The sequence below is a fragment of the Cyprinodon variegatus genome, unplaced genomic scaffold (genome assembly GCF_000732505.1).
Source record: "Cyprinodon variegatus isolate N-32 unplaced genomic scaffold, C_variegatus-1.0 Scaffold1143, whole genome shotgun sequence".
Lineage (NCBI taxonomy): Eukaryota > Metazoa > Chordata > Actinopteri > Cyprinodontiformes > Cyprinodontidae > Cyprinodon > Cyprinodon variegatus.
The window spans coordinates 190391-195565 of NW_015151596.1; the positions used below are offsets into that span (position 1 = coordinate 190391).

At 42.4% G+C, this 5175-nt stretch overlaps 1 long non-coding RNA gene across 1 annotated transcript; it reads left to right on the top strand.

Moving 5' to 3' along the window:
* Nucleotides 1–423: 423 nt before the first annotated feature.
* Nucleotides 424–4647, top strand: LOC107101730. The gene is made up of 3 exons (XR_001482094.1): nucleotides 424–547; nucleotides 2042–2124; nucleotides 3470–4647. It is a non-coding gene; the product is annotated as an uncharacterized LOC107101730 (long non-coding RNA).
* Nucleotides 4648–5175: the final 528 nt, after the last annotated feature.

A 5175-nucleotide genomic window follows, 5' to 3' on the forward strand; every position in this document is an offset into this window, starting at 1 on the left:
ATCCAGAATATTTCTTTAAAGTTGGGAGAATCAGATTGGCTGCCTCAGTCTGCTCCATGTTTGCTGACCTAAAGGGGTAAAATGTCAGCGGCGAACAGGGATCAGGCAGCTGTTTGCTTTGGAGCAAACTGCTCCGAGCCGCGTTACATAACCTGGACCCTGGGTTCACTGCAGAGAAAATAATTCTAGATTTCAGGCTAAATAAGTTGTTGCAGAAGCATCCTTACCGTCCCCTGTAGAGGTATCCACTCATGTTTCAGCTGAACGCCCCCACAGGACTGCAGACCCTCCCCACTGATCCCAGCCCTCAGAGAGCAGCCGACCCTCTTCAAGAATCTCCTCAGGAGGACAGAAGTCTTCAGTCTCTCCTCTACTGATTCCTGCTAACGTCCCATCTGCTTCGAATGGAACGGGACGGCGACTCCTGACCAGGACCAGGGTGACCACAGGCTCCCAGAGGAGCGAGCTGGGCGCCCAGGCAGAGGCTCCCTCTGACGTGGCAGGCAGAGCAGCAGGGAGAGGAGGTGGACGGCACCGGGGAGCAAAGGTACAGAGACTGCCTGGTTCAGCATGAAAGAGCGATCTGTTGGAGCACGCTGCCAGACAGCCGCCTCACTGGGAGAGTGTGTGTCAACATGTGCACAAACCACACTAACGTCTTTCCACCAAAACAGACACTGAAGAGACAGTCAAAGTATTTGCCTGTGGTTCATTTCAATGCAGGGTGGAGATCCCCCCCCCCACAGCATGCACCTATATGACTAACCCCCCACCCCCCACAGGTGTGTAAGCGACCTGTCTGAGCAGGTAAACCCAGGAATGCCTCTAATCTCCTCTGAGCTGTTTCATGTTTTCTTTCGCTGCCAGTCATGCAGGAGGACAAAAACTCAAACATAGTTCATTGTCCTCATCCTGGACAAGCGGTCCAGAGCAGCTGTTCCTACTGGGTTCAAACCGTCAGGATCAAAGACTGCTCTGGATCAACGCTCATGGAAAATCCTCCTCAGAGCTTCCACAAACAGGAAGGCGTGGCTCCCCACATCTGAGCCGTGGGTTTACCTGGAAAACTGCTCACATAACAGAACCCTCAAAGCAAAGAACACATGATGCTGCATTTTATGCATGCATGACTCAGCGAATATACATCAAACCATCAATACTCACTGGGGAGCTGCAGCTGCTCCTCACTTTTCCTTTGTTTGCAGGAAACCGTTTTAGTTCGAGAAAGATCCCAGAACCTCCAGTAAACCAGACTGGGTCCAGATCTTTCCTCGGAAACTGATTGGATTCTCTATCAGGGTGGGATTTACACCAAGATCACCTCCATCGAGATCACAATGAATCCTATCAGCTCACAGGAAGAGAATCGAACAGAAACTCAGAACCAGAGCGACCCACGGGGGGATGATCAGTTCTATATCCATCATTAGAGACATGGTCCAATAACTTGACCTGTTTGGTTCTTCATCATTTTATCCCACTTCCTGTTCAGCTTCTAGAATAATGTAGATAATAAAAGGAAAAAACAAATTCTTTCTATATTTTTGAAGGGAATATAAGCTTTACCATTCGGGTGATTATTAACCCAAATGAACTTGAATTGTTCAGCTTTTTTTTTTTATTCATTTGAAATTAAATATTAATGTTTTCTAACAAGTTGTAGGTTACAACAAAAAATTGTACATTCTTCACACTAAACACATTAATAACTAAATAAACAATGAAAAATGTGAAGAATTAGATGTGTAAATATAGTTTTGGACCAGGTAGGGATCTGTAGAGAAAAGATCACAGCTGGGACTGAAGTTAGCATCTGATTCAAAGTCTCCAGCTCAACGGTTCCATCATGGAGCTGCTTTATCCAGCCGCCTATGCAAGCATATGCTAACTTAGGAACAGCAGGAGCTACTAGCTAGCGTTAAGCTAACCCGAAAACTGAAAAGAAATCTGTTAAAAATGTTCGTAATAAACCTCAGAAACTTTACTGGAACAAACTTAGAACGTCTAACAGGTTAACAATTCTCCTCTTACTCTGGGTCAGCTGAGAGTGATGCAGCAACATGGCGGCAGGTGGGCGGAGGCGGGAAGGTTACTGGAGCCATCGGTGCAGCGGCTTCACAGATGGTACGGTCCAGTTTGGGGGGGCTAGAAATCCTTATTAAAGAGTCATACCCACTTATTTATGTTCTACCTATTTTAAATCCAAGCATTTTTATATAAAAACGGTTTATATACCAGAATTTTATCTCATATATGTTTTATTGGAATTCAAGCACACACTATTCCTTAATAACAACTTTTTAAGCTTGTATTAAACATCCATCCATGTGTAACCATACTCATTTTATTATCGACCAGAGTGCAGGTGAATACAGGGAAGATGTGGATGATTCATCACTATAACATTAGGTTAATATATTTATTAATATTAGGATTAATATTAGGTTTAACTGTTAGTTTAATATATCATCAAACTTCTGAAATGTAAATGTAAATTTTTTTCTTACATAATTACAATGCAAAACCTTTTTTACCTACAGAGCTGATAAACTACAATAGAGAAAAAATGAAATTAAAACTTAAATATTTTGTCGATTTTTTAAATATAAAAAAAAAATATATCAAACTACCACAACTATTGGCTTTATAATAAAACAGCAGCAGTGCATAGAGTGAATCTGGAATTAAAGTATGGATCCAATACTGGTACCAGCTTGGTGTCGATAGATTAGATATTTTGGATCAATCTACCTAAGGTGAGGTACACCCTGACCCAGCCAATCACAGAGCAACACACATACAGCAACCATGAACACACACACCCACACAGAGAGATGCATATCGTCCTAACAATCCTGTTATTAGACAGCAGGAGAACCCAGAGAGAACCCACACATGCACTGGGAGAACAAGCTAACCCCATTCACAAAGACCCAATGTAGCATTTGGAGGTTGCTGCAAAGCAGCAGTGCTACAAACAAATCCACCATCAGCACAGGATACTAAAAAATGTGTTTTTATCAAACTAATGTGATATTCAAATCCTAAATATCACGTTTACTTTAACTGTAGGTAGAAATTATTAGAATGAACAGAAAAAGAGGCTTAAAAACATTTGTTTGTGTTTCACTAATCTATACATACTGATTCTGACCACTGCAAGCAACATCAGGCTCTGTAACAAAAACAATCCTCACCACTAGGATCAAACTGACCTTTTAAAACTGTATGTTGCTAAATTTAAAGGCTGGTAGTCTTGTTTCATTTAAAAATATTGAAACTGCCCGAAAAACAAAACTTAGAAATTCAATATTTTCAGAATGTATCTGTGATTTATAATGCAACTTGAGAAACAGGAAACACTATGGGAAGTGCTGTCAAGTTATTTTCAAAGAAATGACCTGAACTGTGCAGAAATCAATAGATAACTAAATGTTAAGGATGAATGTTCCTTCTGTGTTCCTCCTAGAGCTCCAGAGACACTCAGCAGCCGGAGCTGGATGTGAAGAAGTCAAACCTGTAAACACATTCCAGATTCAGCACCACATGTTCAGTCCGTATCGCACGGGGCCGTATCCCCCGCCTGCCTCTGGAGCGACTCACATACCTGCTCCACATTCCTCACATGCAGCCGCCTCACTGAGGAATGACCAGTGGGACAGAAGGAGCTCAGTCTGCAGCTCTGACCAAGCCAGCAGAAACATCAGGCGTCCCGTTCATGTGATCATCCATAAGAACAAGCCGTCATTCACAGCAAACTGCAGCGTTTGAGAACAGAGAGAAGAGAAGTTACTGAGCAGACATGATCTCTGAGGTCAGGCTGGTGTGGAGCCCCGAGGAACAGCTGAATCTTCATCCAGCATTATAGGAGGTAAATATTCCCTCATAGTGAGGAGCATGAAGCGCTCATTGAACCTGAACAGAACCTGAATTCTGCTGCATCTCTAAAACATCAGATCTGAACTTACCGATGCAGAAAATGCTTATGTTCATTCTTGAAGTTAAATGTTTCTATAATCACAAACATAGCTCCTCCTCTGAAGATGGTGAAAAGCATCATGCTGCAGCATCATGGCTCCCCTCAGAGTCGAATCCATCATTTTATCTTGATCATCTCATTCTTTGACTCTGCTGTGAAGCACGTCTGAAATAAACCAGACGCCTGAGAGGATTTCTCTCCTTATTGAATGAAACTCTGGACACCGTTGTCTGTTCTGTGGATTTTATGCCTCAGCGCTAAAGAGCCTGTTGAATTAATTAGCATTTTCCCCTCCTGTGGTTAAAAGCCTGGTTTCTCCATCAGATTCTTTTTAATTAGGTTTTTCCTACTCTTTTGTTTGTCTGAACCACTTGGAGCCAAACTGATGCTCCACTCTGTTTAGAGTAAAGCAAAATGGAGCCATGAAACATTTATGTCCTGCTGGTTTTCCAACATGTGCTCTGATAAGGTGACTGTTCCTCCTGAAGTGACCCCTCTGGCTGAGGAGAGCTGAGGAAACCATGAAGGAGGAGCAGAATGAGGAGTAGGAGCCGTTCAAAGGAGAGCTACACCCTGTAATTATCCCAATCACACCTTCTCCTCTGCTGTCTTCTGTTATTGTTTTATCCTCTTCACTTGTTGAACCCAGCTGCCACATGAGCAGCTCTGAAACACATCTTGAGCCCAAACATGCAGATGTTTCACTTTTACATAAATATCTAAAAGACGAAAAAAGTATGGAAATAAGATGACATTTCAAGAAAAGGAAGTTTAATATCATAAAAAGATCATCTAATTTCAAATTAATGTGAGCAAAAATATTTTCTCTAACCACAAATGATCTATCAACCAGGTTGTTGGTTCAGTTTCAGTAAGTAAGTTAATCCAGGCCCGGTTCACACAGACCTGTAGAATCAGAAAGAGACTTAAATAAAAACCTGTCTGACAATGTGAAGGAGGCCAAGAGGTCTAGGAAACAATTCCTCTAATCAGACCAGAAGAATTTCAATGAGCACTGATGTCTGATGTCAGACTTTCGGACACCACAGAACCAGAACCAGAATTACAAGGACAGGGAAGAAACTTCCCAGTTGAGGCCGACCTGCAATATTACTCCAGGAGAGCATCAAAGTCTCATCCAGGAGGTTCCAGAAGAACAGAACATCTAAATCCCTGCAGGTCCTAGTGAAACCTCA